At 34.7% G+C, this 25,069-nt stretch overlaps 1 long non-coding RNA gene across 6 annotated transcripts; it reads left to right on the forward strand.

Annotated features, from left to right (window-relative positions):
- The first annotated feature begins 19,094 nt into the window (after positions 1-19,094).
- Positions 19,095-24,261, forward strand: LOC141670973 (uncharacterized). 6 transcript variants are annotated; one of them, XR_012554877.1, is made up of 5 exons: positions 19,095-19,530; positions 19,903-20,335; positions 21,172-21,247; positions 21,582-21,669; positions 23,881-24,261. It is a non-coding gene; the product is annotated as an uncharacterized LOC141670973 (long non-coding RNA). The 6 variants fall into 6 exon arrangements; XR_012554874.1 differs by lacking the exon at positions 23,881-24,261 and adding an exon at positions 22,128-22,371; XR_012554875.1 differs by lacking the exons at positions 21,582-21,669; positions 23,881-24,261 and adding an exon at positions 22,128-22,371 and having other exon boundaries at positions 19,903-19,953; positions 20,151-20,335.
- The last annotated feature ends 808 nt before the right edge of the window (positions 24,262-25,069 follow it).

The following is a 25,069-nucleotide window of genomic DNA, read 5'->3' on the forward strand; positions in this document are numbered from 1 at the left end:
GATCAGCAAGATATCAGGTTTATGCCAAAATTCTTTCCTTTCCAAATTTATTGGATATTGCAATTCTGTTCATACTTTACATGACAGAGGTTTTCAGGAAACGTATGTATATATATAGGTGTATATATATATCGGGACTTAATGAAGTATATCATAACTTCATTTTCTTCAAAATATTTCAAAGATTGAATCTATTCAAGTCTTATCTTGTAGTCTCATCAGTGTGATGAACTTTTGAAGTTAATTATAACTTGAACGGTGGTAGTTCAAGTAGTATTTGGAAAAAGATATAAGTATATTGGAGTATCTTGTAACTTCATCTTTTAAACTTATATCTAGTAAATGATTATCTTATGTATGACAAAGATTTTCAGAAAAACGTTGAGACAAAGTTAGATATATTAGATCACCTTGCAACGATATTTTTATACAGTTATAAACTGGAACTTTGTGTATATTATGCATGGAAGAGGACTTCGAAGATTTTGAAAAGTATATATGTATATATACTAAATATTTTGCGACTTCATCACATTAAAATATCAAACTTGGTTCATTTCTTTTGACCAAGACTTTCATGAGTACTATGAGAAGGCTCATATATTGTTAATCATTATACATATTATTTTGGTGGGCTTGCTGTTCACCCTTGCTTTCTTCTTTCATCACACAACATCAGATAGGCAAGATGAACAGGACCAAGCTCCCAATTCGCGAGCGGATAGGAAACATTCCGCAGTTTCCTATAGGCGTTGATGTCGCTGTAGCTGAGGTAGGAACTACCAATAGGCAAGGCTTTCAACTTTTGATGTACCAGATTTATGTATATTTATGAATTGTAATAATGGCAAAGAAATGTAAATTTATTCAGAAAACCTTTTAAGGTGTATTGACAGATAATTGTGGAATAAAATGACTTGTGGTTATTTTTGGATGTTCATCTCTGAGACTATAACGTGTGGTGTGTGTGTTTATGGTGGGGTCACAGTACAGAGTAGTTGAGTAATTATTAAGATTGGGTGTTATTAAGGGAAATGGAACTTGTGACAACCCGGATCCCCGACCCCGGATTTGGGGGTGTTACACTTGCCAAGGCACTTGTTTCTGAACACAAGAGAAAGAAACTAGGTCCGAAAACTGTTGATTGTATCTCTCTCGACTATCTTGAAACCATAACTGCTATGAGATTTTTAGTATTAAAATCTGACATAGATGGTATTGTAGCGAATACGATAGTTGAGTTTCGTGATGCAACTTTCTACGAGGAAGTTTTCCCTATGAAGACTGGTATACCTTTCGGTAATTCTAAGGATGATCACACTCACACATCGAGTTCTATTCCTGATCATGTGAAAAAGATGACAAATATGGGGGTGGATTCTGGTGGTAGATCTACTCCTAACGAAGTAGAGGAACCTAGAAGGATTAAACGTGCAAAGGTAGTCAAGGACTTTGGAAGTGAATTTATCACTTACAATGTCGAGGATGAACCTTTAACTTTCGGTCAAAAATGGATTCTTCAGAGTCAAGGCATTGGAAAGGCACTGTGAAGAGTAAAATTGACTCTATTATTTCTTATGGAACATGGGAGTTAGTTGATCTCCCTCCTGGGTGTTCTACCATAGGATGTAAATGAATCTTCAAGAGGAAGCTAAACTCTGATTGCTTAATAGATAAGTGCAAGGATAGGCTAGTTTCCAAGGGCTTTAGCAAAAGAGAAGGCATTGACTATTTTGATACATACTCTCTTGTTGTCCAAATGACAACAATCAAAATGCTTGTTGCATTGGCTTCTGTACATCATCTTATCATCCATCAAATGGATGTAAAGATAGATTTTCTTTATGATGACCTTGAAAAAAAGATTACATGGATCAGCCTGAGGGATTTGTTGCTTCTCGTAATGAGAGGAAAGTATGTAGACTACTCAAGTCCATTTATGGCCTTAAATAAGCACTTATATAGACTGGCATAAAAAATTTGATGAAACTGTATTAGACTTCAAGTTTTTAGTTAATGAATGTGACAAGTGCGTCTACTATAAGGTTAAAGGTCATGAATGTGCTATTATATGCCTCTATGTAGATGATATTTTATTATTTTGAACCAATATTGAGATTATTAACGAGACAAAAAGTTTCTTAAAGAGGCACTTTGAAATATACGATATGGGTGAGGCTAGTATGATTCTAGAGATTAAGTTGCCTCGGTCAACTGATGGAATAACATTGTCATGGTCTTATTATATAGATAAATCTATACTTGAGAAGTACGGTTATACAAACTTTAGAATCGCTAGTACACCATATGATTCAAAAGTTTCTCTTGTCAAAAATAGTTCAGGTTTTCCTATGACTCAGTTAAGGTATTCTCAGATTATTAGAGGTTTGCAATATCTTGCTAATATGACTGGACCATATATCTCTTATTATTTATCTAAGTTATCTAGATATACAAGTTGTCCAAACAAGACTCATTGTGAGGCACTGGATATAGTTCTTAGATATTTCAAGGGAACTATTTCATTATCTTGCATTATTGGAGATTTTCAGGGGTACTCGAGGGGTACAATAATGCAAGTTGGATAGCTAAGAAATTCGGTTCCAATGGAGTGACTGAATATGTGTTTACCCTTGCGGGTGGAGTAGTGCCCTGGAAGTCTTCTAGACAGACTTTGATTACTCGATCTACTTTTGAGGTTGAGTTGTGTGCACTTGATGCCATGGGGACGGAGACTGAATGGTTACATAGACTTTTGTCTGTGTTACTTGTAGTAAGCAAACTGCTTCCTTCCATTTCTGTTTATTATGATAGCCGTACTACTCTCAACAAGATCAAAAGTGTGAAGTATAATGCAAAAAAAAAGAGACACATCTAAGTTAGATTGAAATCTATAAGGGGTCTTGCGTCTAATAAGATTATAAATATAAAGTTCATAGGAACTTGAGATAATATAGCTGATCTATTGACTAAGGGGTTTGAGCATGTTGTAGTCCTTAAGTCGAGGTTGGGGATGGGATTGGTAATCCATCATGATTCATCAATATTGGCAACTCAATACACCTGAGAGGAGATCCCTCGAAGTATATTCAATGTGGTAATAACAAGTTGTAAGGATAAATTGGTAGTACCTCTACCATATATATTTAGATACTTATGTATCTAAGTCTCTCCCATGTAAACCTTAAGAGGTACTTAAACTACTAGTTAGAAAGAATTTTAATAAACTCTGATGGAAACAGTTTTGGATCAGTATTGGCTGAACTCTGATGGACCAAAAACTGTCAGGATTTATAAACTATGAATTGGGTCAAGTCGTAAGATGAGATGTTAGCAGTACATCTTCGGAGATGCCCAGCTAAACGAATTCAATTGTGAGGTCACAATTAGAGGAAAGGGTTATTCCTTGAAGCATTTGACGAACATGATCGAGATACGACCTTAATGTTTTAAAGCCGTAGATTTACATTATAGCCTTTTTACTTGTCATCTTCTATGGAATATGGTTACACCAAATGGATAGAGATGCAAGATGAAACATTTCATGTATATCTGATAGCCATCGAACTAGGGGACTTAGGAGGGTTCAAACCCGGAAGGGTACCTACTCTGAAAATCAAGGCATGATAAAATCTGATATGCATTTGATCCCGATTCATGGATCTCTCGGTTCGAGAAATTAAAATAAGAGGATCGAACCATCTCTTCTGACTCTTTTTCAAAGTCGATAAATGTTGGTGGGGGATTATTAGAAAATGGAAAGTTTGAGGCATGTTTAAGACATGTTCTTGATATAATTTCCTAAAACTAATTATTGGAGGTTGTTCCTTTTAACGAGGAATTAAACATTCATGTTTTGATATAAGTCATTTTCTTAGTATAATCTATATAGAAATTGAGGTGAAGTAGTAGCTTGAAAAAGGGTTGTGTGGGTTTATCTGTTAGAAGAAATTGATAATATCAGCTTATAAACTATCAGAGTTTATTATCAGTATTTGATATCAGAGTTTAGCAGAAGGTGACATCATCAACATATGTCATCAACATCTGCTGATCAGTATTTAATATCACTATTTAGTCACTACAACAAAAAATCTGGAGATATCGAAGATGGAAAGAGTTTGCAGAATTCAAGTCGGTGAAGAACTTTACTCCTAGTAGAAATCAAATTAAGGATATGTTTTATGATTTCTTATTGTAATAGAATAGTATTCCGTATTTGATTGTATAGTTGTGCAGTTATGCAGTATATAAGCACAAATTAGGTTAACATTTTATATATCACGTATTGATATATCTTATGTGTAACCTAGCAACTCTCGAAGATAATTATTCATCCTTTGAGAGATTAGTTTGTAATCAGTTTTTATCAATCAATAGAAAACTGTTTATCATATTAAGTGTTTAATTCGATTTATCTGCATAAACTTTATTCACCTCCCCCCCATTTACAGTTGTATTAAGGACCTAACAATTGGTATCAGAGCTTGTTGTTGATATACAAACAGTTTAAGATCAAAAGTCAATTTATAATGGCAGATAATGAAGCTCAACAGAATACTCCACCATCCAATCAACCCATCTATCATAATATGACATAAATGAGGCTATCAAAGTTCCAATCCTGAAGATTCATGAATTTCCAATTTAGAAGGTGAAGATGGCCATGTGTCTGGAAGCAACAGATCCTGAATATCTGAGCAGGATATATGATGGTCCACATAGGCCAATGAAGGTAGTTGTTGCTGTTGCTGGCGAAGAAGAAAAGATAGTTAATAAGTATAAGAAGGACTATACTCCTGAAGATCTTTCATCCATTATGAAAGATGCTAAAGTCAGATATATTCTTCACAGTAGTCTTGACAATGTTATGTCCAACAGAGTTTTTGGATGTAAAACTGCCAAAGAAATTTGGGACACCTTGGAAGTCAAGTGTCAAGGAACAACTGCTATCAAGAACAGAAGGACAATACTTACTCAGGAGTATGAACACTTTGACTCAAAATCAGATGAGTCCTTGACTGAAATCTATGACAGATTTCGAAAGCTGATCAATGACTTGTCTCTGGTTGACAATGAAGATATTAAGCAAATGGCAGCTCTTTTGGTTAAAAGCTTCAAGAATATAGTTTACAAGAACTTCAAGAACAAAAAAAAAGATATTTTCCAGGAAGGGCTCTAGTTCCTCAAACTTTGACAAGAGGAATTACAGAAGAAACTCTGATATAAGGGAGTCTAGATCTGGAAAGTTTGACAAGTCAAAAGAAAGGTGCTATAACTATGATGGAGTTGGAACCTTGTTAGCTGACTGCAGAAAACCTAGGACTGAGAGGAAACAAGCCTTGATACCAAGAAAAAGAACTGAGATGATATATCAGAATCAGATGATGAAGTCAACTATCCTCTCATGGAAAATGCCGACACTGAGGATGACACTGCCGAATTAAAGGTACCTCAAACCACACTTACTTTTGATACTGATAATATCTGTGAGTTAAGACTATTTCTTAAATCTTTGCATGTTAGTTATAGGGATCAAACACTTGAGAATGCTAGGATTAAGATTAAAAACCTTGACCTTAAGAAAAGAAATGATTACCTAGAATCTGAGTTGATTTTAATGCTAGAAACTCAAAAGGAGAGAGATGATGCTTTGTATGTTAAAGAGAAATTGTTAGAAAAGCATGCTTATCTAGAAAAAGAATTAGCTAAAGAAAGAGTAGTGATTAAGCTTTGGACTAGTTCATGAAAAACAACTCAGGGTTTAATAGAAAATAACTATTAGGGATCAGGATTAGGATATGCTGATAAGACTAATTCTGATAAAAGAAATAAAAAGGAAACTGAGAAAGCTAAACCAGTAAATACTGATATAAAGGTAAAACTGAACCAGTCTCAGTTAAGACCCATTAAGTTTAACTTAAGTGTTGATGTTGTTGAGTCAGTTAATGAAAAAGGGTCAACATCAGCATCTAAGTCAAATTTAAAAATTGATAAGTGTGAACATGTTCATACAAAATCAGTAAATGTTGGTTTAATGACTCAGAAGCAGCTTAAGCAAAAACTAAAGGATGTTAAAATGAAAAACAAGGAAAAACAGCCTAGAAAGAATAGGAATATAAAAGAAGGTGTGAATAAGGAGAACAAATATAAGCCCATCTCTGATGCACCTAGAAAGGTCTGTTTTAACTGTGGTAGTACTAATCTTCCTACTGTTGCTTGCCGGAAGAATAAAGGAATAAATATTGTTCCTCCTAAGTCAGAGTTTAGGAATATAACAGTTAGATATAAACCACAGAATCCATATTTTCATTGTGGTAGTATTTGACATTCAATTTACACATGTAAAGAGTTTCACAGTTTGTATTATGACTATTATGAACTGAAACTCTCCTTGAATAAATCTAAAGTAGATTCTGCATGTGTAAACTCTGATATTAAGAATGTTAGAATAAACTCTGATTCAACGTCTTCTGCTGCAAATCTTAACAAACTTAAAAAGGCAAAAGGATCCAAGCAAGTATGGGTCCTTAAAAACACTAATTAATTGTTAAATCTGATTGCAAGGTAACATGAAGAATTCTCTAGTCTTGGACAGTGGATGCTCAGGACATATGACTGGAATTATATCCCTGCTATTAGAGTTTAAGGAAGAAGTTGGCCCAAATGTTTTTTATGGAGATGGAAACTTAGGAAGGACTTTGGGATATGGAAAGATTAAGCTTGGAAATGTTATCATTGAAAATGTAGCTCTGGTTGCAGGACTTAAGTATAATTTAATCAGTATGAGTCAAATCTGTGACAGAGGTTACCATGTGAACTTTTATTAGGAACAATGTGAAATTATCAGTAAATCAGATGGCAATATTGCAATGACTGGTGTTAGACATGGTAACTTATATGAAGCCAGGGTCTCCACAAATATTGATAATTCTTAAGTATGTCTACTTAGTAGAGCATCTTTGAAAGATAGCTGGAACTGGCATACAAGACTTTCTCATATCAATTTCAACAACATCAATGAACTTGTGAAGAAAGATCTTTTGAGAGGATTGCCAATGCAGTGTTTACTCTTGATGGATTATATGATTTATACCAAAAAGCCAAACTAAGGAAAACATCTTTCAAGAGTAAAACTGAATCCTCAATTCTTGAACCATATCACTTGCTGCACATTGATCTTTTTGGACTAGTAAATATAATGTCTATTGCAAAGAAAAGGTATGCACTTGTTATTGTTGATGAGTATATAAGATATATATGGGTGTATTTTCTGCACACCAAAGATGAGACACCATCCATTCTTCTTGATCATGTAACGAAACTGGAAAAAGTATCAGCTTAAAAAGTCAACATCTTTAGAAGTGATAATAGAACTGAATTCAAGAACAACACTATGAAAGAGTTCTACAAGTACAAAGGAATCAAATAAGAATTTTTTGCCCCTGGAACTCCACAACAAAATGGAGTTATTGAAATAAAGAATATAACTCTCATAGAATCTGCAAGGACCATGCTTAAGGAAGAAAATGTATGCACTTGTTATTGTTGATGAGTATATAAGATATATATGGGTGTATTTTCTGCACACTAAAGATGAGACACCATCCATTCTTCTTGATCATGTAACGAAACTGGAAAAAGTATCAGCTTAAAAAGTCAATATCTTTAGAAGTGATAATGGAACTGAATTCAAGAATAACACTATGAAAGAGTTCTACAAGTACAAAGGAATAAAATAAGAAATTTTTGCCCCTGGAACTCCACAACAAAATGGAGTTATTGAAATAAAGAATATAACTCTCATAGAATCTGCAAGGACCATGCTTGAGGAAGCAAAATTGCCTACCTACTTCTGGGCTGAGGTTGTGCAAGCTGCTTGCTTCACACAAAATGCAACATTGATTAACAAGCATGGTATAACACCATTTGAGATGGTGAAAGGAAATAAGCCAAATTTGAAGTACTTTCACAGTTTTGGCTGCAAATGTTTTGTTCTCAAAACTCATCCTGAACAGCTTACAAATTTGATCTAAAAGGCGATGAAGGCATTTTTGTTGGATATCCATTATCAACAAAAGCCTTCAGAGTTTATAATCTGAGAACAAGGGTGGTCATGGAATCTATTCATGTGTCTTTTGATGACAAGAAGATTACAGGTCTAGAGGATGCAGATGACCATGAAGAATTGAGATTTGAAAATAAAGTACCAAATGTTAATCAGTTAAGTCCTGATAGTCTGACATTCTGATAATCTGACAAATCCTGATACAGCAAATCCTGACATCACTCTAAACTCTGATGAGCCACATGACAGCGGCAACTCTGCAAGAACCGAAGAACATGTTGAGGGGGAGCAACATGATTCACATCAAGGATCAAGTGATATAAATCAAGAAAAATTAGTAGATACTCCATCAGACTCTGATTCCTCAAATACTGATAAAGCAAATACTGATAATACTAGAAATACTGATTCAGGGGGAGTATCAGGAAATAACAGTGGTATAAGGAAAAATGATACAAGGGAATTCATGGATCAAGGGGAGGTTCTACATCAAGAAGTCAACTTCCTTCTGCAAGAAAATGGACTAAGTCACATAGACCTGACTTAATTATTGGAAATCCTGATTGTGGTGTAAAGACTAGAAGAGCCACTGAGAATAAATGTCTCTATAATTCTTTTCTATCTCAAACAGAACCCAAGAAGGTTGAAGAATTCTTTTCTATCACAGCAATGTAAGAGGAGTTGAATGAATTTGAAAGGAACAAAGTCTGAACTCTTGTACCAAGACCTAAGAACAGATCAATATTTGGTATAAAGTGGGTGTTCAGAAAAAAAACCTGCTCAAAGTCTGATCAATATCCAGATCATGTCTACTTACTAGATAAAGCACTCTATAGACTAAAACAAGCTCCAAGGGCCTGGTATGAAATACCTGCTCAATTTCTATTGGAAAGTGGTTTCAAAATAGGTACAATTGATAAAACTCTATTTTATAAGTACCATGGTAAGGACTTGTTGTTAGTACAAATATATGTTGATGATGTCATTTTTGTTTCTACAAATGATAAAGTCTGTGAGAGATTTTCAAAGCTAATGCAGTTAAAATATCAGATGAGTAATGATGGGAGAATTGAGCTATTTTCTATGTTTACAAGTAAAGAAGATAGTTGAAGGTATCTTCATAAATCAAGCAAAATATACCAGGAATTTTCTCAAAAGATTTAAAATGCAAGACACTTCAGCTGCAACAACTCCCATGGCCACTGCAACCAAGTTAGATTTAAATACTGGTTCATCAGTAGATATAACTAACTACAGAGGTATGATTGGCTCACTCCTATATTTAACTGCTAGTAGACCAGATCATGTATGATACCTGTCTGTGTGCAAAGTTCCAAGCTGATCCAAAGGAACCACATCTGTTAGCTGTAAAAAAATTAGATATCTTAAAGGCACCATGAATCTTGGTTTATGTTAGCCTAATATTCAGACTTTAAGCTAATTGGATATTCAGATGCTGATTTTGTAGGATGCAAAATAGACAGGAAAAATACCTCTAGAAGCTGCCAATTTTTTAGTGGCAGATTGGTTTCTTGGTTTAGCAAGAAACTAAACTTAATTTCCATGTCAACTATTGAAGCTGAGTACATTGCTGCAGGAAGCTGTTATGCTCAAATACTATGGATGAACTGCTGTTAATTTCCACATCAACTGTTGTATCAGTATTCATGCTCTTTGTTATTAAATTGTCAAGTCAAGTTTACATCCTGATAGTTAAACTCTGACAGTAGTTGCATGATAAACTCTCATTATGTGAATAAGTACTAATATTGGTCAAAGTTAAGTTGACTAATATATCCTGGCAGTAGCTAGTTAATACTGATATTGGTCAAATCCTGATTGACCATTATATTATGATAATATTTTGAATTTATTCAAAATTCTTTTTGTCAGTATTTTAATTAGAGATGTGTATAGTAGAATTAGTGGAAAAATTAAAATTGATTACACTGTTAATTGATGGCGTGCGGATATGGAAAAATGATTGAGTTATCTACCAAACATGATGCTTGGTAACTGTACACGTATTAATTGCCATAATTACATGCTTTAATGGCTACTGTACAATCAATCATATCATGCCACGTGTCCCACTAAGTTGAACAGTCTGTGTGAGTTGGAGTAGTGTGTTAAAAAAATCAATTTTTGATGATTTCTAATTATCATTTTACCACTTACTGATTATCTTCTTACTCTCTTACTCTCTCTTTCTCTCGAGCTTAAACTCTGAAACCCTAATTAATGTTTGAGTAAATTACTTACAGAAACATCATGTCTTCAACTGCTACTTCTACACCCTTCAAATATGGTGGTGCCAAGTTTGTCACAAACAACTATATTGTTATCCTGTGCAATAATGGGATAAATCTTGATTTTCATATATTTCAAGATTTCTTAAGGGCGAGTGAAGTCGGGTATGCTCTGACAGCTCCAACGACTGTGTCTGGCGATCAGGTTCTTGCTTTATGGAGGACTGGTCTATATGATAATGGAGGTGAAGCATGCACTCTGAGCATCATTTTTTTAGTATAATGCCAAGCAGAGGGTTGTAACCCCTCAGGCTATTAGAGATGCTACTCATCTCCCTGCTCATAACTCTTAAGCAGCATTTGTTAGAGACGCTGAGATGAGGAGATTTTTCACTCAGATTGGCTATAACAAAGAAATGAATAAACTTGGCGAACTGAAGAGGAATGGGCTAAGGAAGGAATGGAATTTCTTCTTTGATTGCATTATAAGGGCATTCAACAAAAAATGCACCAACTTTGATGCCATTCCAATCATGACACATCAAATTGGGTACTCTCTAATTCATGGTGCAAATTATGATTTTGGTAGAGTTGTTTTACAATTTATAGGGGATACATTAAAAGCTGATAGGAATATAGTATATAATGCTAGATTTTGTCAGTTAATTTTTAATGTCTGTTTCCCTGGTACCCCAATCCCTGCTAACCAAATTGTGTCAGTTTTTAAGCTCACCAAGAGAGTTTTCTCTGATCTTATTTCTAAAGATTAAAAAAATATTGCTCTAGATCCTTTGACATTGTCAGTGATTTCCAGGAACTTGCTAATTGCAAGGCATCCTGTGACTTATGGTCTGCCTAACCAATAAATGGTAAGCTGCGGGAAATAATAGTTGGTAACCCACCTGTAGCTAACCCCAGCACTACAACCCAAACACTTCCTCAAACACAATACACCTGAGGTGCCTCCCAAAAGACACCTATTGTAAAAAGGAAGAAACCATCAAAAGCTGATGCTAGGGTTATTATTTCAATTGAGAACCCACAGGATATTATTGTCCAGTCTGCTAGGCCTTATGGTCAAAAGGCAAGTGCTGCAAATGCTGATGTAACACATAAAAGGGGTTCAGTACAAGCTTCTCATTCTTCTAATCCTTTAGACCTTATTAAGAGAAAGCTTGCACTTGTTGAGTCGGAATCAGATAATGAGGACAATGTTATATTATCATCTAAATTCAAGAAGTTAAATCTTGATTCCACTCAGAGTCCAGTTGTACTATCAACTGATGAGGGAGGTGATGCTGTTCAATCTGATTCAAGCCCGATAATAAGGATCAAGAAGAAGAAATTAGTCAAAACCTACATTGTTCAAAGTCTGATGCAGATCAAGAATTAAATTGCTGAGGAGACACGGGGTGAAACTACTGGTACCGATTAGTGGACTAGCCAAATTACTGATGCACCTGTGACAATTATTGATTCTCCATCAAAGAATAAAGGAGTGAGGGGGATCATTCATGAGCAAGTAGAGGAATCTGACAAGAGGCTGCATAAACAAATATTGTTTCCTGGATCAAGCACACAAGAACTTGTATCTCAAAGGGATACAACATCTACTATAAATTTTGATCCTGTCACACAAGAACCTGTAGACTTTATTCAAGTTGAGCCTCTTGATGAAAAGTCCATTCAAGAATGGCACAATACATCAACTACAAAGATAACAGCTGAAGCTTCCAGAATCAGAGACATCTGCAAGTCTGTAAAAAGGCACACTTCTAAGCATAGAGCTGGATTTCCTTTTATAGCAGCTCAGGAGTTGAAAACTGAGGAGAGGAGTATACAAGAACCTGAATGTCAAAGTCATCCAGCAGCTCCTGACTCTCTTTCCCCACAAGAACCACTACCTCAAAGTGGTAATGAAGGGTTAACTCCTGATAAAGTTATCTTAGCAGTTAATTCTGAATAGAAAATACATCATATACTTACATCAGCTGAACTTCTCTCAGTTCAACCTCTAGATGTCTACAAAGAAGCTGGCCCTTCAAAAACATAAGGTGTACAGAGTTTTAAAGATATAGCTACTAAACAATAGTTTGTAGACCCTCTGATAAATTCTGATGTTCCAAATGCTGATATTCTCCCTGCAGGTCTAAGTACTGATACTTTCCCGCAGTCCACTCACATCTATATGTCATCCACTACATCAATCCATGTTCTTGCTGAAGGACAGTCCACTCATTCGATAGTTCTACCATCTATTATTTTCCATGTCACTGCTATTGTTGTCGATGCAGGACAATCCATTCAAGATGAACCCATCATTGCAGAATCACCACAGTACTCCACTGGTACTGAGGTTTTAGATATAAATGCTGAAGGTCCACCTTATATGGCCATTATTCTTGAAGATCTGGAATTAAATGCTAATGACATGGTAGTTTCTGAAGCGGCTGATTCTCACACAGCTCCAATTCATGATGATTTACTAAATACTGATGCTGTGTGACAACCCGGGTCAAATCCCGAGCCTTTTTTTTGGAAACCGAGTCAAGTCCCGATTATGAGTCTGAAATAAGCTAAAGCATACTGTCCTAAGTGCAGCCAACTTGGGTTACGATAAGCCCACCATAGGCCCCCAAAAGATCATGATATGTTGGTGCACAAAGTAGTAGTACTTTGCCTTATAAACTGAACAGAAGTCCCAAATCTCCTTGATGTGGGACTGGGGTGTTAAAAAATCCCCCACTTAAACTCCTGACATCCTCGTCAGACCGAAAAGATAGCCCATAGGACCAAGATCGTACCTCTCTAGCCATTTTGGGATAATACCAGTTGGCTTCGTGTCCCCACCTCCGGACCTCTTGCCATTGTGGGATAATACCACCAGCCTTCGTGTCCCCACCTCCGACAACTTAACGCATCAAGCTTTTAAAAGTCGGCTCTGATACCATATATGACAATCTGGGTCAAATCCTGAGCCTTTTTTTCGAAAACCGGGTCGATTACGAGTCTGAAATAAGTCGAAGCATACTGTCCTGAGTGCAGTCAACTTGGGTTACGACAAGTCAACCACAGGCCCCCAAAAGATCATGATTTGTTGGTGCACAAAGTAGTAGTACTTTGCCTTATAAACTGAACAGAAGTCCCAAATCTCCTCGATGTAGGACTGGGGTGTTACATGCTGGAGATGAATTAGCTCAATTTTTACAGGAGCTAGATGCTGATGAGGAATCTGTACATGGGAGTGAGTCTCATGATGGAGAAAATGTTCATGTAGCTTTAGATCCTGATGAGGAACTTGATGAGCTTTTCTTTCTTAAAGACATGCCTAAACATGAAAAGCAAATGAGATTAGCTGAGCATGATGCTAAGAACGGTAAGAAGTTTTCTAATGCGGAATGGAATTTTAATTGGAAGGATGCTTCTTATCCTATTTCTATTTCTAATTTTTCTCAACATCTGGAGAGAGTAAAGTATTGCAAATCCTGATATTTTGACACATCTCAAGGCTTCTACACTATTGGTCAAATCAGTTCTTCATACTCAGTCTCAGGCTAATACTCAAATTGATAAACTCAAGAAATCCTTTATTGAAACCAAGCTAACCACAACCAAGGAAATCCAGAATCAATTAGCACCCATCATTGATAAGCAAGACAAAATGGAAGCCAACCAAGTTAAGTTGAAAGCTACTTAAGCTAAGATGTCTAGTCAATTGGATGAGGTACGACAGTCTATGGAGCTTATTGTTTCTCTCCTCCTTGGTGATGATGCCAAAAGGGGGAGAAAGTGTTAAATTCTAAATACAAGCAGCTCCAGTTGAAAGATGCTGATGACAATGATGGTCCTGGTGGTGATGGTAAAAAGAAAGAGCTTGTTTTGAGGAAATAATGTGGAGATCTGATTGGTTCTAATGGTACATCTAAAACCATTAGTCAATCTAGAACAGGTGGAGAAAGAAGGAGATCTGGAAGGTAAGTCTCAAAGACTGTGCAAAGTAAAGAACTAACTGTGGCTAAATCTCAAACTCTGGAAGTCAAAATGTTGATGAAGACCAAGGCATTCTGGATATAGAAGCTGGTTGTTGAAGCAAGTCAGTATTTACAGACACTGAAAGTAAAAACAAAGAAAACAACTTTATTCTACAAGGACCCAAATATTCAAAATTTTGATTCTGAGGTAAGTAGAAGAATATTTAAAAGAGAAAATCCTGGAGTTGACATGGAACAACTTAGGCTTTTGAAAGAAGAATAAAAATCTTTGAAGTCAGCAAATACTGATGTTGTCTGACGTTATGAAGATATTCCTGGTAGCAGACCTACAAAAGATGTGGTAATCAAGAAAGTCAGTCAAACTGATGCTGAAGGGCCTTTAAGGTCTCAAGCAATTTTAAATGCTGATGGGAGTTATAAGGGGAATGAGAAGATTGGTGAGAAGTCAAAGCCAAAGCCTAAAGCTAATTCCAAGAAGAAATCAGCATCTAAAAGTTCAAAATCACAAACATCGATGGATCCAATCAATTCACTAGTGGCAGCTCATGTTGATGTTGATAATAAAATGACTCAGGAAGATGAAGCCAATAAGTTCTACAAAAGAAGGAAGATGATTCGTGGAGTTGATTGGGCTGAGAAACTGAAGTTGATAACAACCTCTAACAATGCTTAAGTTGTTGAAGAAATAAATGTTGAAGCTCAACCAGTCATAACCTATGATACTACTCAAGTTGTTGACATTTTAAGTAAAATGCAAGCTGAAATCATAAATCCCGATTCAGAAGACTTAAACTCTAATATGACAGAATTAACCTTTGAAGAAAAGAAAAAGCTATTATGGGGAAGAAAGACACCTGCACCAGTAAGAGATTCTTCTGAGACTATAAAGAAGATCTATAGTCGAAATCCTCAGTCTAGAAGATATGGTAGAAGAAGTGGCTTGGGTCTTCCAAACACTGATACGTATGTTCCTAATGCTTTAATTCTAAGGAAACCCGAAAATCTGATAGAGATTGGTGATAACACAAAGCTTGAAGATTTGAAGAAAATTAAATCAGTTCAGATTATAAATGATCTAGTTGGTAAATAGCTGATCTATTTTCTAGAATCTAGAAGAAGGCCAAGGCTCACTCAAGAGCATTTGAAGAAAAAACCATGGCATGAGTTCGAATTCATCACTACTTTACTCAAGGTAACCAACTCTACTACTGCTAGATGGTTTAAATTTTTGAAGAACTTAGTGTTAGATATATTTGATAATGTCATGGCTAATATGATTTATGTTTAGTTTTCAGATCTTACTTAAACATGATAAATCAGTACTTACTGGAAGTCAGGACTTAAGGATATCAGTACTTATATTATCAGGAGATAATCATCAGAAGATGGATATCAGAATTTAAGTGCTGAAGGACGTTTAGATAAGGACAGTAGCTGATTAAAGGAAAGAAGATCGAGATAAACATAAGAAGAGATATGCATGAAGAAGGAATTCTATAAAGAATAGAATACTTGGAAGAAAAGATATTTGATTGATATATTTTAGGAAGCAGAATTATATTCCATATTAATTAGCGATTATCTTGTAACTGTGTAGTATATAAACACAGACATAGGGTTTACACTATAAGTGTTAATATATTCGAGAAGATTATCCGTAGTAATCCTAGCAGCTCTCGTGATATTTGTTCATCACTGAGAGGTAACAGTTCCATACTGTAACAGAGTTTATTGTTTCAATAAAGTTTGTTTTCTGTTACTTGAGATATTAAAGTTCGATTTGATTGTACTTTACACTGTATTCACCCCCTCTACAGTGTGTGTGACCTAACACTTAGTACACATAAAGCAGAGAAGAATGATATACAAGTCCAATTATGTTCCAAAATACATTCATGAATCTGACATATTATTGATATGCCTACCGGAGGAGCCAAAGTGGTTAAGTCTCTAGGAAGAGAAGTTCTTACTTTTAATACGGATGGAAAGAAGATTGGATTTCTGGAACTAGATGATTTGGCACATGGGGAATCAAATTTGCATGACCTTAGAGCTGTTGTTTATCAGAATGATAAATCTACAGAGGAGCCCAAGGATTTTAAGAAGAGAATGAAAATATCTGTAAATGTTCTTGAAGGACAACTACTTAGGAAACTCCTTGATGAAGCTACAGATTGTACTCAAGTTTAAGACTGAAAATAAAGTTTAGAAGCACTGATTATAAGATAGTTATTTGTTTGAATTTCAGCATTTAGATAGTTTTGACATCATCAATTTAGAACTTGTCCATATTTCATAATGCACAAGTTGGGGGAGATTGTTAGAAGAAATTGATGATATCATCTTATAAACTATAAGAGTTTATTATCAGCATTTTATATCAGAGTTTAGCAGAAGGTGATGTCATCAGCATATGTCATCAGCATTTGATATTAGTATTTAGTCACTACAATGGAAAGAGTTTGTAGAATTTAAGTCGGTGAAGGACTTTACTTCTAGTAGCAATCAAATTAAGGATATGTTTTACAATTCCTTATTATAATAGAATAAGATTCCTTATTTGATTGTGTAGATGTGCAGTATTTAAGCACAGACTAGGTTAACACTTTATGTGTCGCGTATTGATATATTTTTTATGTAGCCTAGTAGCTTTCAAAGATATTTGTTCATCCTTTGAGAGATTAGTTTGTAATAAGTTTTTATCAATCAATAGAAAATTGTTTATCCTATTGAGTGCTTAATTCAATTTATCTACATAAACTGTATTCACCCCCCTACAGTTGTATTAAGGACCTAACAATATCCCACATTGATAAGGTAATGAGAGGTTGGATGCTTTATATAGTAATATGTGCAAGAGTAGTATATAACTACCAAGGCATGTGGGTGTGTATGGTGTTATTGTGTGCCTCGTGCGCGCGCACCTCGCCTCGCCACGACACGACACGGTTCGGGTCAAAGGGCGATTTGGGCGAATCGGCGTCTCGCATACACAAGGAGACCTATGCGGGGAATTTTCCTTTTGGTTTAATTTTATTGTTTTTGACTTATTATATTATTTTAATATGAATATTTGAGTCAGTGTTTAACTATAACATGGAGTAATCAGGATTTGCTGTTAAATACTGATCTGCACGAATCATGATTTGCTGATAAATACTGATATGATAATATCAGGATTTGTTGGCTGATTAAATACTAATGTGATGTCAGGATTTGAGGCTGAATAAATCCTGACGTTTGGATCATGATTTGATGAGGGTAAATACTGATGGGCTAGTCGTATCAGGATTTGACAAACTCTGATACAGACAATTACATTTCTGATTCTGAAATATATTTATTAAAAGCAATTTAAGTCAGAATCTTTATTTTAATCAATGAGATTTCTTTAGTTACATTTTAGTTTTGTTATATATTGAGAACTAAATGTTTGGAAAGAGATATTGATCACATATTTTTGTGAAAACCCTAGCTGCTATTTCTCTCCTTTTCTCTTCTACCTACATACAGACTATAACATAGATTTTTCGGGCGAACTGAGGTACATGTCGTTTTTGAGTGCTATGTATCTGTGGACGAAGTACTCTGTGCTGTTTTATCCTGGAAGCGATATTGTAGCAATCCAATACAGCGTAAGTGGGGCAATAATCTTTTTAAGAACAATATAGGCTTCTCGAAGACTAGGAAACTCAGTTGTTACTGGTTCTTTCAGATTTTGTTGAGGCTTCTATTATAGCTAAGTGATTCTATCCTCTCTTTGTCAATTGAGTTACTGATTGTATCTTGTTGTTTCTTCCTTCATGATTTGTTTCATTAATTGGTTGTTTTCTTGTTCTTGTTAATTTATAATTATATAACTGTCTCATTGTTGCACGTAGTTTTAATTATACCCAACAAAAGTTGTAATTGTAAACTATATTTGAGATTCTATTTTAATAAACCAAAAAAACACCATCTTATGGGCATTTTTATATTGGGTTTTATATCAAATTGCCCACTCTTCTTGTAAAAAATTATCAAGTGACTACCAATCTTTACGAGAACTCATTTTGGCCACTAGAATCAATATATATGTCACTGTTAAATCTTGAAAAAAAAACTGAAAATTAATGAAATCCTAATTAGCAAATGATGTGCAATCCACGTAACTTACAAAAAAAACTTTATACTTGTCTGTTATTAATTCTTCTAACAAAATCATCATCGGTTCCTTATATATTAGGTTTTTCTCAAGATGTATTATAATGATATATATAGTAATTATAGTGCTCAAAATGAGTGTTCGTGAAGATCGAGTAGCCACTTGTTACACTACACCGTAAGTGGGCTACTGTAATGCAAGTGTTACAAGGAGCGTTACATTAGGTAAGAAATTTTTGTCCTATTGTAACACCTCTGAGTTAGTGTTACAATAGCTATAAAGCTAGTGTTGCATAGAGATGTCAGTGTTGCACGACATGTAACACCAGCACCCAGTGTTACATTAGTTACTTTTTTATTTTTTAAAAGTACTAGAGTTAAAAGTACTAGAGTGAATATTTTATCAAAAACTATAATTAAAATTATATTCTACATTATTCATGACTATAAAATTTAGCATGTAAAATAAAAAAATTTGAACTTAATGTAAATTAATACATAAGATATTTTTTCAATTTTACTTTTATTACATAATTAGTTTTCATAACTATACAAAAAACAAAAATTAAAAATTAAAATATTAGAAAATAGACATTAATACCCGTGGAACCTTGGGAGGTATATTTCCCTCGTAAACGAAAACACGTGTTAGTAAATTCCTCCCCACAAAACACTTAATCCAGTCTCTCTCTCAATTTTATCTCTCTAGAAAATTCTCTCTAACCACACACTATCTCAAGAACATGCTCAAAAGATGAAATGAAGAACAAATCAAAGACTTCTTAATTGAAAACACATGTTTATGGCTTCAATTTAAAAGCCTCCTTATCGTAATCATATTTGAGGGTTCAGTCACAGAACCCTATATCCCCAATTAGCCTCCTAATTTTCACTGTTCTTCGCAAATTCAATTAAAAATTTTAAACAGATCTTCAAATGCGCTGATTAAATATGAGGAATGGAAAGGCATATTAGCGCAAAAACTTTTATATTTTCGAGAAGAGGAAAACTTTTCCTGTTCAAGGAGAATCAGACTCTCATTTTTGTTGCAGAGACTGGGAGTGGCAAGACTACGCAGGTTAGCTGTTTTCGAGTTTCATTTGTGTTGAATTTATATGGTTTGGAATAATAGGTTATTTTTAAGTGTTTATGTATGAACTGATAGGTTATATGTTGTGTATTTTTAAGTGTTTGTGCGGATTGTTGTTATGGGTGATGTGTGTATTTACAAATTTGTGGGAGTGGATTGTAGCTGATCTGAAGCTAGTCGTGATGAGTGTATATCATCACTCGAAGCTGATTTTAGGTTTACTTCTTTATAAGGCATGTTTGTGGACACACAATCACAGTTTTCTCGATGTTTTTGTTTGTTGAAATGTGCAGGTTTCTTATATATATGTGGTTACTGGCATTTTTCTTTAAATTTTTTGACAAACTTGTGTTATCGCAGGCCAAAAAGGCTATGCTCTGGTTCCCATGATTTCTAGAGGAGAAATGTTGGGTACTAATCAGCCTGTAATTCTACATTTACTTGACATTGAACCTGCAGCTGAGGCCTTAAATGCAGTTAAAATGGAATTAATTGATTCTGCATTTCCCCTTCTAAAAGGATGGATTTTTTAATCAGAGAAAGATGTATTAAACTGGTGCCAATCTTCAAAATTTTACTTAATGCTCTCTGTTTTCTGAATTCAACAGGAGTTGTTGCTACGAAAAATGTTGTTGAAGCTTGTACAGATGTTGACATTGCAATTATATTGGGTGGATTCTCGCGCAAAGATGGGATGGAGAGGACTCATAGGAAGGATTTAATGTCAAAAAATATATCAATATACAGGACTTAAACTTTGGCCTTAGAGCAGCATGCTTCATCAAATTGCAAGGTCAGATTCTTTTAATCTGAAGAATAGAACTTTTAGTTCTATTTCTTAAAGTCAGAATGGTTCTTTTCTCAACTTCAAAAAAAATGAAGCTGGGTGCCAATTTCAAGTTCTTGCATTGGTTAATGACACGAAACTTTACTTTTGTTAAGGCATCTTCAATTTATATTTTGTGCAAGTGCTCCTTGTAGCTAATCCAGCTAACGCTAACGCACTAATTTTTAAAGAATTTTCTCCTGGTAACAAAATTAAGTTGAATGTTAAAATCAGGGTTTTCAGTGTGCTATGTAGTAGTTTTGATTAATTTATTTACCAGTTTTGTGATTAGTTGTGTAATGTCTACTGATTATTTGAATTGCACAAGCTTGATGAGTCAATTACTGGAGTTATACTTGGAGGAGCCGAAATTGACAGGAAAGCAAATTTGAATGTTCTGGTTTGTTGGTAGGGAAATTGGTTAAGATTTGCAGAACTTGCTGCAATGGCGTGCGGAGTATTAAGCATTCCCATAACTGTTGTAGCATTGTTAAATGCTTTTAGTGCTGTTGGACAATTGATTGATAGATATAGCACTATATTTTTACTAGAAAATGCCGAAACACTGATTTGTTCAAGAAATTGGTTTTACGGGAGAAAAGGTATAATAATTATTCTGCACTTACATTGTTTTGTATTTTGAATTGTTCAGCATTTTAAATTTCTGCACTAGTTTCAATTTAGAACCCGCAGAGCTAAAATTAGAAGAAATAGCTGATGATATGTTGAATATGGACCTTGATAAGGACGAGAGTACATGGTAATCTGTACTAGCTGTTAAAATATTCATCTTGAATTTGCAGTTACTGGTTTCAAATAGTCAGAGCATTTCCATAGTTACCAGACCTACTTTCCTGCTTGGGTGGTATGAAGATGCAGGTATCTTTTCTGTTGTGCTGGCTTTTATTAGTTTGTGAACTGCTGCATTTTAACTTTCTGCTGAGAAGTGAAAAATGACTTGTATACCTTTTATTTTATTTACATTCGGTCACCTAGTTTTCTATGGTCAAATCTAAATCCATTTACAACAGACCTTTATCTTGCATCTTTGACTTGTCACTGCATTTAAGCCTGCACATGAAGCTCATTTAAATAATACCTGAAATAATTCTTATGGTTTTGTTAGCCACCAGAAGCTTGCCAACCATGCATTAAAATGCTAGCTGCAAGAAAAAAAACTTGGCATTATGTTTCGTTTCTTATTATCTTGCAGTTAGCTAAAAATGAAAATTGCTAATCTGGAGCTGATGACCGCGGAGTCTTGGACTTGTATTTGTAGACGGGAGTTATTATTATTATCTGTGAGTGTTCTGTAATATTTGTCAAGTTGTAGTTGCCACTGGCCAACTACATTTGATATTTGCTAATTTTTGTCACTTCAGTTAAAATTAGAGTTAAATGCATTTTGTGTGGCTGACTGCATATTGTTTTAATATTATTTTTAGGATTTTGCCTCAACGTTCAGGTGTAACTCGGAATTTGGATGGAATTTTAGAATTATAATATGAAAGATCACATGAGTTATGAATTTTGGTATTATAATCAAGCTTATATTTCTGTTTTGGATTTAAGCTCATAGTTTCGTATATGTGCTTAAGTTTATAATGTATGTAGTTTGATGAAAAAGATCCACAAAAAAGCCTACAATTAGTTATACTCGTTTCATGATTTTTTTATTGATGTCATCCTATTGTAGATATAAAATATAATATATTCTTACTGGGCCTGTTAAAATATATTTATGTTTGACGATATGCAGAACATCCATCCATTTCCGGGGAAAGAAATAATAGATGCCCCAGCTCCGTTCGGTTATAATTGACACTAGTAGTATGATTTGTAGATGAGACTATTATGTAGTAATATGGTTCAAAGGTGAAACTATTATGTAATGGTATGTTTTAGAGATGAGACTGTTATGTATTGCTACTTTGATGTTATGTTGCTACTCGGATTGTTTAACAATAGTATGTTTTTTAAAAATTTTAAAATTAATCGTACCATTTGCCAATTCTAGTGTAATGTATGTTTATATACAGTGTTACATAATATATGCTATTGTTGCTCAATTATAACAAATTGGTGTTATAATAGATGGAACTAATTGTTACAATAAGCCATGTGGGCCCTATCAGTGGTTCCCACTTATGCAATATTGATCAAGGTATTGTATCACTCATTTTGCGTTACATTTGGGTCTTTTAGTGTTACAATAGTTGCTTATTGTAACGTTTTCTTCTATGTTACAATAGATCAGTGAATGGTTACATTAGGGTGTCTAGTAATGCTCGTATACGTAACACAAGTAACACCCCTTGGTGTTGCAATAGACGTAATGTAACGCTTTTTGGGCCTATTGTAATAGACGTAATGTATCGCTTTTTGGGCCTATTGTAACACCATTTAGGCATTATAATAACCCACTTATGGTGTATTGTTAGTTTTTAATAAAAACGGTTGGCAGTTTGATTTATAAGACCCTTTTTATATTTAATGTTATTAGATTTTTGTAACCTATGTGTCTAGTAAGCAACTTACTTATTGATAAATTCAGATAAATTCAAACTCAGGAATTGAAATACAGGTATGCAGAAGCTGGAAATAACAATTTCTATCAATATTGAGAATAAAGAACCATGACCAAAGCATAAACAAGAGATAGAGATCCATTATTTTGTAGGATTGACAAGAAATAGGAACTGTTTCAGTTATCACTAATACTCCACCAAGCAAGTAAAAATAAACAAGAATTGTTTTAATTTTCAATAAGACTCCACCAAGCAAGTAAAAACAAACATTTTGAGCCCCGAAACATGATGTTCCAGTATATTGAGGCCACACTATGTAACAAGATTCTTTCAGATAAACATGCAGTAAACTAACCATTTACTTACTAACTGCAGCAAGTGATCTTTTATTTTCTAAAATTCTTTATTGGCAAAATTATATTGGTCATACATCGCCTTAAATGCCATACAAGCTTCCTCTTTCTTGGCATCCAATTTTCAAAGTTTAGCTTTAGCAACAGACTGAGCCTCTTTAGGTTGATCCCTCTCTGTTGTAAGTGTCTTAACTCTCTGCACTACCTCGTGCAATTTCTCGGTAAGCTTAAGAAATCCAACTATTAGGTCTTCTTTTTTAGACTATAGAATATGCATGTGTCATGGATTTAGAAAGTTTGTTAGTAGCACATGATAATTTCTATCAAACTTCAGAATGAGACTGCACTTTCTGATTATAACAAGCCTTTATATCCCATTCATTCCAATCACATTTGTTTTTAGCAGCAAGAGCTAGCTTTTGGTGTAGTGCAATCAGTTTGTTAACTTCAGTGCTGAAAGATGTGTAATTTTCTCATAATCCTTCAAGTGTATTATAACACTTATTTGAAAGGAGAATCATGTCATCAACACTTAGACTCTCGGCAAAACTAGTGAAGCAGAGCACTAACTGAGATTTTAATACAGATGATTCATTCAAAAGGTGTTGACGATTGTTTGGATCCTGTGTAGGTACAAGCAGGTCACATAGACAAGTATTGGCTTATCTTCCTTCGGAGATGAAGGAAGCCCAACTTCTGGTACCCTATCCCTGGTTTCTGCATGTGGTATTTCTTGATCTACAACAGACAGATTACTTATATTGCTTGCATCCTTATTTTTTTGAGGTAGATGTGCCTCATGGGTTGTTTTATTTTCTTCGGTTTCATCCTCAATTACACGAGGACAATTAATTTTCTTTCTTTTACCAACTGATGGAGGTAAGATAGTGCTACTTGTGTGTGAGAGTGCAGAATATAGAGTAAAGAGTTGTACTTGAACATGCTCTAGAAGCACAAGCTTAACCTCAGCATTAAGATTCTTTTCTAAGCTAGCAAACAGTTTCTTTGTTTGCGTATTCACTTGCAATGTATCATTTTTATCTTCAACACATATAACATATAACCTCACATAAATGATTAGAAACAATCATAAGGAATCTTAGAAAATAGAGAATATGATCTCTTTCTCGCACATCGCCTAATTTGTTAGAGAATTCTTCGAGCAGTAGTTCTCCAATGTCAATTCTTCTACCATACAAAAGATTGTACGCAATTTTCAGAAAGAAATTTGATGATTAATAGACTAGATCTAAGAAATGCAGACAAGACCAAGTATTGAGCAAAAACAAGCACATCTCTATTAATATTTAATTCTTGTCTCAATAGGTCGAGTCATACATAATTATATAGCAAAGTGCAGGATAAGCACCAAGGCAGAAATTTTCTAACAACATGGATAAAACAAAAATAAGGAAATCACAAATGAAGGTGGTCCTTATCAGTCCAAACTAGAGCAGCTGGCAAGACAAGATGATGGAGGAGTGGTCCAGAGAATGACAGAGAGAGTGGATGATGTGGAGAATGTAGCTGACATGGACTGCTGACTCAGTAAATACTAAATACTTTATTACTCCCCCGCAAGCTGAGCACAATTCTTTAAAGATGCTCCAAGCTTGTGAAGAAGATAGTGATGCTGCTTGACGGAGAGGGGCTTTGTGAGAAAATATGCAATTTGCTCTGAAGAGGAGACATGAGTTGTTGTCATGGAGCCTGATTTGAGTTTATCCCTTGTGAAGTGATAATCAACTTCCACATGTTTAGTATGTTCGTGCAGCACGGGGTTAGCAGCTATAGATAGAGCAGCAAGGTTATCACATTTT

Source organism: Apium graveolens, chromosome 7, assembly GCF_009905375.1.
Source record: "Apium graveolens cultivar Ventura chromosome 7, ASM990537v1, whole genome shotgun sequence".
Taxonomy (NCBI): Eukaryota; Viridiplantae; Streptophyta; class Magnoliopsida; order Apiales; family Apiaceae; genus Apium; species Apium graveolens.